This window comes from Electrona antarctica, assembly GCF_951216825.1.
Source record: "Electrona antarctica genome assembly, contig: scaffold_51, whole genome shotgun sequence".
In the NCBI taxonomy this organism is placed as follows: domain Eukaryota; kingdom Metazoa; phylum Chordata; class Actinopteri; order Myctophiformes; family Myctophidae; genus Electrona; species Electrona antarctica.
In genome coordinates this window covers 610,864-624,577 of record NW_027637067.1, presented here as the reverse complement: position 1 = coordinate 624,577, position 13,714 = coordinate 610,864, and the positions used below count along the sequence as shown (strand labels likewise).

The following is a 13,714-nucleotide window of genomic DNA, read 5'->3' as shown; positions in this document are numbered from 1 at the left end:
TATCAGTCAGAATTTCATAATCATGCTCCCCTAGCCTTAGGAAATTGTTATTTCTATTCCAAAGACGCATACAGTAGATGTGTTTTACAGTAGATGTGTTTACATACAGTAGATGTGTTTTACAGTAGATGTGTTTACATACAGTAGATGTGTTTTACAGTAGATGTGTTTACATACAGTAGATGTGTTTTACAGTAGATGTGTTTTACAGTAGATGTGTTTTACAGTAGATGTGTTTACATACAGTAGATGTGTTTTACAGTAGATGTGTTTTACAGTAGATGTGTTTACATACAGTAGATGTGTTTACATACAGTAGATGTGTTTTACAGTAGATGTGTTTACATACAGTAGATGTGTTTACATACAGTAGATGTGTTTTACAGTAGATGTGTTTACATACAGTAGATGTGTTTACATACAGTAGATGTGTTTTACAGTAGATGTGTTTACATACAGTAGATGTGTTTACATACAGTAGATGTGTTTTACAGTAGATGTGTTTACATACAGTAGATGTGTTTTACAGTAGATGTGTTTACATACAGTAGATGTGTTTTACAGTAGATGTGTTTACATACAGTAGATGTGTTTACATACAGTAGATGTGTTTTACAGTAGATGTGTTTACATACAGTAGATGTGTTTACATACAGTAGATGTGTTTTACAGTAGATGTGTTTACATACAGTAGATGTGTTTTACAGTAGATGTGTTTACATACAGTAGATGTGTTTACATACAGTAGATGTGTTTTACAGTAGATGTGTTTACATACAGTAGATGTGTTTTACAGTAGATGTGTTTACATACAGTAGATGTGTTTACATACAGTAGATGTGTTTACATACAGTAGATGTGTTTACATACAGTAGATGTGTTTTACAGTAGATGTGTTTACATACAGTAGATGTGTTTACATACAGTAGATGTGTTTTACAGTAGATGTGTTTACATACAGTAGATGTGTTTACATACAGTAGATGTGTTTACATACAGTAGATGTGTTTTGTCCCAACAGGGCGCGCCGGTCTTAGCTGCGCTGCACTCTGGATGTTATGTAATATTTCACAACGTCTACCGATCGTTCTTAACGTCAGATTGTGGTAAGAAAACGGCTAGGCGGGATCGTGAGGCCAGTGCCTCACTGCCCGACCCAGAAGTGATAGCCTCCATATCTGTAGTCTAGCCTCGCTCCAGGCTGTGTACTGCAGACTCACTCCCAATCTAAACTATGGAATGTACTTCCCATTGCAGTCAGAACTACAGCCTCACTCCCAATCTAAACTATGGAATGAACTTCCCATTGTAGTCAGAACTACAGCCTCACTCCCAATCTAAACTATGGAATGAACTTCCCATTGCAGTCAGAACTACAGACTCACTCCCAATCTAAACTATGGAATGAACTTCCCATTGCAGTCAGAACTACAGACTCACTCCCAATCTAAACTATAGAATGAACTTCCCATTGCAGTCAGAGCTACAGACTCACTCCCAATCTAAACTATGGAATGAACTTCCCATTGCAGTCAGAACTACAGACTCACTCCCAATCTAAACTATAGAATGAACTTCCCATTGCAGTCAGAACTACAGACTCACTCCCAATCTAAACTATGGAATGAACTTCCCATTGCAGTCAGAACTACAGACTCACTCCCAATCTAAACTATGGAATGAACTTCCCATTACAGTCAGAACTACAGACTCACTCCCAATCTAAACTATGGAATGAACTTCCCATTGCAGTCAGAACTACAGACTCACTCCCAATCTAAACTATGGAATGAACTTCCCATTGCAGTCAGAACTACAGACTCACTCCCAATCTAAACTATGGAATGAACTTCCCATTGCAGTCAGAATTGAGTCTGAATTGAGCAACATTTGATGTAATTTCCGGTTGGGACGTCATCCAAAGTGGTCCCCCTCCATTTTAATGGATGGGATCAAAAATCCTAAAACATGAATAACTCTTAATCTAAATCAATGATCCCAATTCTAACCAAATGTTATGGTTTTGACGGCCCATCGTGGTCCCGTCGCAAGTAATCATAGCTCCCGTTGTTTTCTCCACACAGTAAGTGATATGTGGAACTATGAGTGAACAATACAACAAGTAGAGTGATTTCTGACTGAGGATATATTTGGTTTTATATAATATTACAATCGTTTTTGACATTTTTGATTTTACATTACTTTATGCCTGTGCATATACATGTGTTCTTTAATTTCAAATGTAATTTTGCGTTTAAAGGGGAGTTTTGCACAAGCTGTTTTCTTACCGTATATGAAGACGTGTATCCATTCGTCACAAACAAAAACATGCCGAGCGTTCCATACCAAATTAGCGGATTTTGTCAAAAAACGGTTAAGAAGAAATTCCCCTTTAATGATTAATTTGTTGTAGTCCGGCAGCCGACAGGCTTCTTTTGTTTAAAGTGGGAAATCTGGTATATAGTCTTTTTTATTGGCCTAAAATATTGTCTATATCCATACATACATTCATGAATCCACTTGCTGACCGGCTGTTGGTATTGGGCAATTTGTTTTTCATTAACATCCTTTATGGCAGGCAAAATTGTCAAAAATGTCAAACTTTCCTTATGCATTAAGTAGCATGTGACGTGTCAAACTAGGGGGTTTTCATGATTCTGAATCCATTACAAGCATTCGTTTTGCACAAAAAACACTCCTTGGGCTAAAAACGGCCATAGACGTCATGCCAAATGTGATGAGGTCAGCACATTTTGGGCAAGTGGCTATGGCTGTTTTTAGCCCAAGGAATGTCAGCAAGTGGATTCATGAATGTATGTATATAGGCAATATTTTAGGCCAATAAAAAAGACTATATACCACATTTCCCACTTCTCCACCTCGACTGCCGGACTATTGTAATAAGATTTTACTGTACAGTTCCTTTTATTTTGAGGAAATGAACTAGGGCCTTATTTTAATGGTGGAACTGCAGTATGCCAACAACCTGAGCCTCTTCCCTGTACACTGCATGCATTTATTGTTTTATTACCTTTGAGTTCCATCATAGCAAGGTGTAACTACACAGCTGAGTACAGTCAAACACTCAGTCTAAAAGGGATAGCACCAAAGAAAGTGCTTGCGGTATTGTTTCCATTCAGGCCCTATGCAATAAATTCATCAATATGCTCTTTTTGTATTGCTGATTGTTTTTTGTACAGAACGTAAACCTAGACCTGCATCTCTCTGCTGTCGGGAAGAACCCTCTTAACTCCAAATTATTCATATTTCAGGAAATTAACCCATTTAGGTCTGACGTATAATAAATAAAGAAATAAATAAAGTCTTCTGAAAGAATATATTCAAATTATATTCAAAGATTTGTGCCACATTTTCACGATTTTTCAAAAATAGCAGACCTACAAGCTCGTAGCGCACCACTTGGTGTCGCGCTATGAGCTTGTAGATCTGCTATTTTTCAATAGCTAAAGTATTACATAATGCTTAGTTAAAACACCAAAAGGGGTTCCTGCCCAAAATGGGTTAAGAAAACCTTATATTTTCAAAACAAAGCAATATTTTTAAAAACACACACAGACATAAAGGGTGTTCAATAGCACTGATTTATGCAAAACAAAATCAAACACCTCAAAAATGGAGTTATGAGGTTTCAGCAACGATATGCTGTATATTTGTTTCCAGACACTCACATTGCTTCATTCTCAGGTCAATGTTAATTCAATTCAATTCAATTCAATTTTATTAAAGTGTCAAATCACAACAAGTTGTCTCAAGACACTTTACAACCAACAAAGATCCACCCAGAGCAAGCAATATTACGACAATGGTAACGAAAAACTCCCCTTTAGGAAGAAACGTCAGGCAGAACCCGACTCTAGGGTGGGCGGCCATCTGCCTCGACCGTGTCGGGGGAGAGGGGGGGAGGGTAGAGGGGAATAGGAAGAAAGAATAGAAGAGAGATAGACAGGGTGGGCTCCATGGAGGGGCCTGGTCCACATCTGGTCCAGGTCGTGCACTGTGAGGCCGGGTCCACGGTCACACTTCTGGTGGGCTCCATGAAGTGGCCTGGTCCACGGTCACACTCGGCAGTCAGTTAGGGGTTAATATTAGAGGTCCACGGAACTGCGAAGTGGAGGACAAAAAGAGACTCCGGGGAAGGATTCCCCGGATGTTGGGTTAGTGGCAGGCCTTACTGGAGCCTATACAGTGTATATTACAAGAACTGCTGGGAGACTGCTGGGCTCCATGAAGTGGCCTGGTCCACGGCCTGGTCCACGGTCACACTCGGCAGTCAGTTGGGGGTTAATATTAGAGGTCCACGGAACTGCGAAGTGGAAGACAAAAAGAGACTCCGGGGAAGGAGTTGGATTAGTGGCAGGCCTTACTGGAGCCTATACGGTGTATATTACAAGCACTGCTGGGAGACAAACCCACACAAACAATGTACAATCATGGTATTTAGCAGACACACAGCACAGGTGCGGGGTTTGGTGGGAGGTTCCCCTTACTCAGTTCTCACCCTTATGACTTTATCGGGTGAGCGAGTACTGGAGACAAGTCTAGCTATAGGCTTTGTCATAGAGAAAGGTTTTCAACCTAGTCTTGAATGTGCAGAGCGTGTCAGCCCCACGGACCGAAGCCGGGAGAAGGTTCCACAGCTGAGGTGCCTGGGACCTAAACGCCCTGCCTCCTATTGTAACTTTTGATATTTTTGGGACAGTAAGCATATTTGCATACTGTAAACGCACTGTTGTTCTATTTGGTTTGTAGGGATCGATGAGTTCTTTGAGATATTGTGGTGCCTGACCATTGAGAGCTTTGTAGGTGAGGAGAAGAATTTTTAACTCTATTCTGTATTTAACCGGGAGCCAGTGTAGAGAGGCCAGTGAAGGAGTGATATGGTCTCTTCTTCTGGTACCTGTCAGCACACGCGCCGCAGCATTTTGAACTAGCTGTAGGCTTTTCAGAGACTTACTTGGGCAGCCTGACAATAGCGAGTTGCAGTAGTCCAGCCTTGAGGTAACAAATGCGTGGACAAGTTTTTCTGCGTCATTTTTGGACAGGATGTGCCTAACCTTTGCAATATTACGCAGGTGAAAAAAGGCAGTCTTTGAGATTTGTTTGATGTGAGATTTGAAGGACATATCTTGATCAAAGATAACTCCCAGATTCTTTACAGTGGCCTTGGAGGCCAAGGTAATGCCATCTAGGGAAAAGTTCTCGTCGGCTAGTTTGTAGGCTCTACAGAGCCCAATGACGTCACATTGTAGGCTCTACAGAGCCCAATGACGTCACATTGTAGGCTCTACAGAGCCCAATGACGTCACATTGTAGGCTCTACAGAGCCCAATGACGTCACATTGTAGTCTCTACAGAGCCCAATGACGTCACATTGTAGTCTCTACAGAGCCCAATGACGTCACATTGTAGGCTCTACAGAGCCCAATGACGTCACATTGTAGGCTCTACAGAGCCCAATGACGTCACATTGTAGGCTCTACAGAGCCCAATGACGTCACATTGTAGTCTCTACAGAGCCCAATGACGTCACATTGTAGGCTCTACAGAGCCCAATGACGTCACATTGTAGGCTCTACAGAGCCCAATGACGTCACATTGTAGGCTCTACAGAGCCCAATGACGTCACATTGTAGGCTCTACAGAGCCCAATGACGTCACATTGTAGGCTCTACAGAGCCGAACCCACTTTTATTCGGCTCTAAAATAGGGGTATGAATCGGCCCTTAGGGGATATTAATAAAATCTGGGAATACATTTCTTACCAAGAATTTTCTCCACCAATGTGTTTGTAAAGGTGTCTACTAACATATGCCACATTGGTTTATATTCAACCACCCTATAAGGGGAATCTTTGACAGCTGCTGAAAGTTGGCGTACCATACAACCATTATAAGGCAAATGTTCTAAATTTCATTATGCTTTACGTAGCATGTGACGTGTCAAACTAGGGTGTTTTCATCATTCTGAATCCATTCCAAGCATTCGTTTTGCACGAAAAACACTCCTTGGGCTAAAAATGGCCATAGCCGTCATCACAAATGTGATGAGATCAGCACATTTGGCCACACACAAGTGGCTATGGCCAAACTAGGGGACTAGTTTGATACGTCACATGCTACTTAAAGCATAATGAAATGCAGAACATTCTGCCTTATAATGGTTGTATGGTACGCCAACTTTCAGCAGCTGTCAAAGATTCCCCTTATAGGGTGGTTGAATATAAACCAATGTGGCATATGTTAGTAGACACCTTTACAAACACATTGGTGGAGAAAATTCTTGGTAAGAAATGTATTCCCAGATTTTATTAATATCCCCTAAGGGCCGATTCATACCCCTATTTTAGAGCCGAATAAAAGTGGGTTCGGCTCTGTAGAGCCTACAATGTGACGTCATTGGGCTCTGTAGAGCCTACAATGTGACGTCATTTGGCTCTGTAGAGCCTACAATGTGACGTCATTGGGCTCTGTAGAGCCTACAATGTGACGTCATTGGGCTCTGTAGAGCCTACAATGTGACGTCATTGGGCTCTGTAGAGCCTACAATGTGACGTCATTGGGCTCTGTAGAGCCTACTATGTGACGTCATTGGGCTCTGTAGAGCCTACAATGTGACGTCATTGGGCTCTGTAGAGCCTACAATGTGACGTCATTGGGCTCTGTAGAGCCTACAATGTGACGTCATTGGGCTCTGTAGAGCCTACAATGTGATGTCATTGGGCTCTGTAGAGCCTACAATGTGACGTCATTGTCTCCACCAGGCCGAAGGCATGGGGAGAGAGTATGTTTTGCACTCCGTCCGTGTGTGTGTGTGTGCGTGTGTGCGTCCTTCCTTCCGTCCGTCTGTTACCAGCTAATCTCCGGCACCGTTGGCCCGATCCATGCGCTCTGTAGAGCCTACAATGTGACGTCATTTGAGGTTCGGGGGGGCGGGTACCGTCCTAAAGTCGGCTCTTCGGTGCTACTGAAAATTTCGGACGAGCCGAAATCATTTCGGCACTACAGCGCCGAAACAGCGGTAAAATAGGAGTATGAATCGGCTCTAAGAGGGCCACAATGCATATAGTCAAAAATAGCTGATCTACAAGCTCAAACTGCGACACGTTTTAAGCGTAGATCTGCTATTTTTACTATTTTTTTAATTGAAGAAGAGAGCAGTACGAATCATGCACAAAGTGCATTATAGAGATCACACAAATAGTCTATTTATACAATCGAGAGTATTGAAATTTGAACATATCGTGAAGCTACAAACCTTATTAATTATGTTTAGGGCAAAAAGCAAAACATTACCAGTTCATCTACAACAGCTATTCCATCCTAGTTCAGAAAGTAGGTATAGTAGGAGGAAATTTGACTTCAAACATAAGTTTGCACGGACCACTCAAAGACTGATGTGTCCTTCGATAACAGGAATCCGAATATGGAATTCTCTGGATGACAATTTAAAGGGTTGTACAAATATTTGCCAATTTAAAAGAAATTACAAAAATCAAATATTTAGACAATATGAAGCCGATGAATAGGTTAACTAGAGCTAGAGCTATCATTTATTGCACGTGTCATTGCTCAACTTCTTGCTTGTTTTGTTTTACTCTTTTGTTTTGTTTTTGTTTTTTTTGTTTTGTTTTGTTTAGATGTGTATGCGCCAATCAATAAAGTAAACTAAACTTTTAAGTGAAAAGGGGGCAGGTATTTATAAGAATGTATTCTTCTTCCTGCTCCTTTTCGTCATAGGTGTATCAGATACTGTATGAAAGACAAATTAATTATGCAAGATATTAATTGTTATCTATTATGATTTGTACTGTATTGTGTTACACTATGTGCGAAATAAAATGAAATGAAATTAAATGAAATTGGAATCCGGAATTATTTTTAGCTATTTCTGAATTGGAATATGTTCTTATGTTAACTTTATTAACTTAAATGCAAATACATTGGACATAAAAAGACTTGTAAGTAGGCCTAGTCATTAAAGGAGCATTCAGTGATTTGGGTGATTTGGAAAACCACCCAGTCCGCCCCGGTAACAAAATGTGCACATGCACGCTCTACAGTGGGGGGAAGTGCAACAGGCCAACAGCATGTGCACCAAGGCCCGCCCTCACTCGATCATGATTGGAGGAAGGCCCCACTCATCCTGATTGGATGACGGTTTTGCCACCCGCCACCAAAACTGAAACTAGGGTTTTTTGACCCCAGGGGCTCACTGGGGACAGGGAGGAACTCCTTATATGGTCAGCACACTCTATAGTAGGGAGGATTATCCAGAAAAAAAGAAAAAATAAGTGATATTTGAATTAAGTCAAATCACTGAATATACCTTTAAGCTACTAATATAGACTGAAGTAATCATGTTTGCATGTTTGGAATTGTAACAGCTGTACCCAATAATATATCGGTATTCTGATATTAACCTGCGGGCCGCATTAAATGAAGGTGGGGGCCAGCACTGAACAATCTCAGGAACGCAATGTGTTGACAGCTGGGCGTGACGTATATTAGCAGCGACATTGCCTTATTATGTAGTTTCAAGGCTTTTGCGGTCACATTAATTCCATTTTCGCCAGAAACTGGCTGTATCAAATATGAATGGACATCATTAACGACGCACAGCCACTCCCCTGACAGAAAGGCCGGGGTGGTCGGTTTATTTTTCAAACACAGTTCTTATATGAAGCGACCTAAAATCGCCCTATGGGGATTTCAATGCAACTAAAAAAATACATGAACCTGTGTATTGACGCCCTCTACTGAAAGTGACGTCAGACTTCGGTGCTCTATGTTACCCCAACTAGCAGCTGTCACACAGTTTAAAGGTTGTTAATGGTACCCCAACTAGCAGCTGTCGAAAGCCAAAAAAAAAAGAAAAAAAAAAAGAACTCGCCCTCCTACATTATATCCTACGTCACTGGTTAAGTGCTGTAAGTTGCTGTTTTTTCATGTTGTTTTAAAAATGCAGTGGTTTGCTGTGAAAACCTAAGCAACAGGCCAACATTTCTTTGATATAAATACCCATAGATAGGTTTGGGGCAGTTGGCTTTGGTGTCTCTACTTATTGAGCCCTGGCTATTAGTATGTGTGATTTGTGTATAAAATAATTACCAAACACATTCATTGTTATAGACATAGCCTACATTGTATTTAGATTGATAAATGCATCGATTATATGGCCATATCATCGGGCTTGTTTTGGCTTATTTTTCGAGGGGAGATTAATATTGGCTTTATTTCTCTCACAGCAGTTGGCTTGTTTTTGGAGGTGGGTTGGCTTATTTCTCTCTCGACAGTGAGTTGGCAACCCTGATCTCTGATAAGGACTAAGGAGTAGCCTAAGGAGTAGGCTGCAGCGCTCCCAACGGACACACCACAACAAGGAAGCAGCATAATATTCATAATAGTTGTGTATAATTGTTGTCATGTTTTGTCTTTCCAACTCGGAATGCGTCGATAATATGGATTAATGTCATGCCGTTCCTGGAGACTCATCTGTGACAGACAGCAGGAGGTAAGGTTAACATTAACAACCTCACAACAACTTACACTAACTATTTACTGGCTGGCTAGCCCTGAAACAACATGGCGGAACTTCTACCCGTTTATTTTGCACTTCCTCCATTTTCATCCTCACATCTACATAAACGTTCATGTTTCAGATCTAAAGCTCTCTCCTCAGAGCCACGGACGGTAGGATTCACCTCGGGTTGGTAGAAGTAACATTATCTTCACTATTGTTACATTAAATACATTTTAATCACATCCGTGGACGTTTTTCCTCATAAAGCTATAATGTAATCAGAGTGCAATACACCTTCTAACCGATAGGGTAGCGGTAGTTGAAAGCATATGGAGGTAGAACAGTGGAAACGTCCAGGGATGTGATTAAAATGTGTTTTAATGTAACAATAGTGAAGATAATGTTACTTCTACCAACCCGAGGAGAATCCTACCGTCCGTGGCTCTGAGGAGAGAGCTTTAGATCTGAAACATGATCTTCAATGTAGATCTTATGGTTGTAAATGGAGGAAGGTTGAAGTTCCTCCATGACTCGCATGATGTGATCCACGGCTAGGCAGACTAGCTACACGGAGGGTAAAAGTTATGTAGGCTAGTCCATGTCTTGCAAATTAATTGTTTCTACATTTTGTGATTTGAAGTGTATATTTGTACGTCTTTAACATGTTCTGCTGAATTGACCATGATGTAAACAAGACGTCGTAATAGTGCTTTTACTGGTTTTATCCTCGTGGTAGTTTTTGTATTGACTTATGAAATGAAATTAAATGATTACTATATTTACCCAGGGTATCTGGGCTAAGCTCAAGAACGTGTTTCCAGCCAGGCCCTGCTCATAGAACATTTCATCGTAGTGGTTCAATGCCTTGTTCAAGGGCACTTCAGCGGTGGTAATTTTAACGTGTCGGACCGCTGATTCGAACTGGCGACCTTCCGGTATCAAGACCGCTTCGCAATTCGTTCGGCCACCGCTGCCTCTTTCGTTTGAACTGTACGCATTCTACAAACTGTTAATAACATTTGAACTGTACGCATTCTACAAACTGTTAACATTTCCAGTTAATGTTTTCTGCTGAGTTGAATGTTCACCGAACTAGCATTGTAAACGCATCCATGTTGAACACAAGCAGCGAGCTGTTTTTATCTAGAATAATGTAGATGGCTTCTTGAAGGCTTGGTTGTTTTCATTTATAACATAATCATTTATAACGGTTAAGTCCATTTGGTTACATGATGTGCACATTGGTTCAGAGTTTTAAGCTCTGTGACGTGTTAGTAGTTTAGTTGACAGTTAGTCAAGTTGCTCTGGTGAAGCCTTAGGGTCGTTTGCACCAAGAAAGATTAAATAAAGCTTAGTTTAGTGTTAATCAAGGATTTGTTGATCAAGGATTAATTTTATTTCGAGTTGTGTTGCACCACTTAATTTTAAGCATCTGTGGGGATCTGTGATTAAATCCTTAACCTGTGATTAAAATCCATTAGCCTAAACTGTGATTAAAACTTTAAACTGATTAATTCATGGATTAAACTTTGTTGTGTGTCCGCCATCTTGGTTTTGCGCTGTAAATAAACAGCAGCAGTCGTGAGCATCATTAGTGTTACTATTTCATTCATATTTGAAAATGTTTAAATTAAATTATAGTCCCTGCAGCAAAAATATATATAATAATAAAAACCGTCTCGCTCGCTAAAAAAAAACCAACAGACGTATAAGCATGTTTTCATTTAAACCTCCTCCTCTCCTGCTGGTTTAGAATTAATCCCTTATTGATACTTAAATCAAAGTTTAAAGTAGTGGTGCAACAGGATTGACATTAATCCAGGTTTACTGTGAAAATTAAAACCAAGATTAAAAGGATGGTTTAAAACTAAACCGGATTAGTGAAAACTAGGTTTAAAATTTGGTGCAACTGGATTAATAGATGAACCTTGATTTAAACCAGATTAAGGCTTAATCTTTCTTGGTGCAAACGACTTAGAGTATATGAAGGGTGAAGCCCTATAGAGACACACAGGGACTACACATTTCACGCCCCCAAATGAGACAGCGTCCCCACTTCTGGTCCGTTGGCACGGTGTACTGCAGGCCAGCCCATAGAAGTCCATTGAAATTCAACTGTAGTTAGCCTACTTTTAAAATAATATGAAATTAACTGAAGACTATATTGATTTGAATAAAAATATGTTTCCAAATGTATGAATGAAGTGTCTTTGTCAACATATATTGTTGTTTTCTCAATAGAGGATGTAGTTCACATTTAATTTACCACTTGAATGAGTTACCCATAATGTTAACGGAGCAGAGAGGAGACGGCAGAGAACCTGTCACTGCCTTTACGAGGCTACGAGCGCCGACTTTGAGGAGTGGAATTCTCAATATACTGTACATCCCGATCCCGACTGACTTTGTTATTCATGTCTATATTTTGAACATGTCACAGGCTTACTATATATGTTCTACCTACCATGGAGCTCCGACGGTGTGTTTTACCGCTGTCAACTTGTTGTATAATTAACTTTGCTGAATAGTTGCATGGGAAAATAACCCAGCTAAATGGAGGAGTTACATCCTGACATTTTCAACTACCTAGTGAATTCTCCAGATGAGTATTAATAATAGTCTCGCAAGAAACTGTTTAGATCATTTTCAACAAATACAAGCATATAAAACGAAATACAACAAATATTTCTGGGTATTGAAAACCTCAAGGGATGCAACCGTGACGTATATACCGTGCGACCACTTTGACTTGAGATTTACAATGCTAGCACTTTTCACAAACTGATGGAGTATAATATAGTACAGTATATTGAGATGGCAGGTATGTGACATTGAAAAGGACAAATCAAACATATGAGACACTTTATTAGAACACAAAAAAAATCGCTACAGCCTCAGTAATGAACCAGTGAAATTAGGGTATTTTATGATGCCTCTCATAGGGATTGCATTGGCAGCTGCAGTACACCGTTGAAACGGACCAGAAGTGGGGCCGGGCCGCTGTCTCATTTGGGGGCGTGACATTTGTAGTCCCTGTGTGTCTCTATAGCCATACAGTCTGTCTGAGCTGTGTGTGGGTGTGTGGCTGGCTGGGTGGGTGGGTGCGTCTGAGCACGAAAGCAGCATGGATGTTTTTCACCACACACACACTGTATATATGGTGATTCCGGTTGTGCCAGTACAGTACAGTGACAGTACAGTAGAGGGACCCCCACACGGTAACTCTGTAACTCCGCCGGAACCCAGGGTGCCGGAATCGGGCAGACACCCTGGGTGCGTTCCTGTGGGTCTGGAACTTCCGCCCCTCCACCACCCCCACACGGAGTTGCACCACTCACTTCACACGGGTGTGATTTTTCTATAATGGGATGAATCTAGAGTTGCAATACCCTCCATTGACTCCCCACTGATCCAAATTCCGTTTGCGATCTGCTTGTATTAAACAACGTTAAACTCACCAACATTGCAGCTCTAGGCCAAGCTTGAATTATCCTCTTTCAATCTGCCGAGCTTTTGTTTCATACAAATCCATCGTAGACATGTTATGAGATACTTTCTGTCAAGAAATTCTGTGCAGGTGATTATTTTTCTAAGTGCTCAGCTGGAGTTTGGAAGCACTCGTCGTATGTCACTGAACGGCCCTGTGTACCACCTGTTTCGAATTTGCACATAATGCAGGAGTCAGCAGCGCGACCCGTTAATAAAAACGAGTGCTTCCAAACTGCAACACAAGTTTAGAAAAAGAATCACATGCATAGAATTTCTTGACAGAAAGTATCTCATAACAACATGTCTACGGTGGATTTTTATGAAACAAAAGCTTGGCAGATTGAAAGAGGATAATTCAAGCCTGCCCTACAGCTGCAATGTTGGTGAGTTTAACTTTGTTTAATACAAGCAGATCACAAACGCAATTTGGATGAATGGGGAGTCAATGGAGGGTATTGCAACTCTAGATTCATCCCATTATAAAATAATCTAGAGTTGCAAATTGTGGCTAGTCTGTCATATGACTGTCATATTGTATATCAGACTAATGAAGGCCCATAAAGAACGCCTGGCTGCAAACCAAATGTAATGTTGTGACTGTCTATTGTTGACATCAAAGTGTATTATTGTTATATTGTGATTGCTGTAAGGTAGCTTTCTCTTAATCCGGCATATTTACAGTAAG

General features: G+C 40.8%; 1 protein-coding gene across 1 annotated transcript in view; it reads left to right on the top strand.

The window, feature by feature from the left end:
- Positions 1-9,378: 9,378 nt before the first annotated feature.
- Positions 9,379-13,714, top strand: part of LOC306919199 (NACHT, LRR and PYD domains-containing protein 3-like) — a gene marked incomplete at its 3' end in the record, with an annotated part of 59,516 nt that continues 55,180 nt past the window's right edge. The window contains exon 1 of the mRNA XM_079532020.1: positions 9,379-9,531. The remainder of the gene's footprint in view (positions 9,532-13,714) is intronic.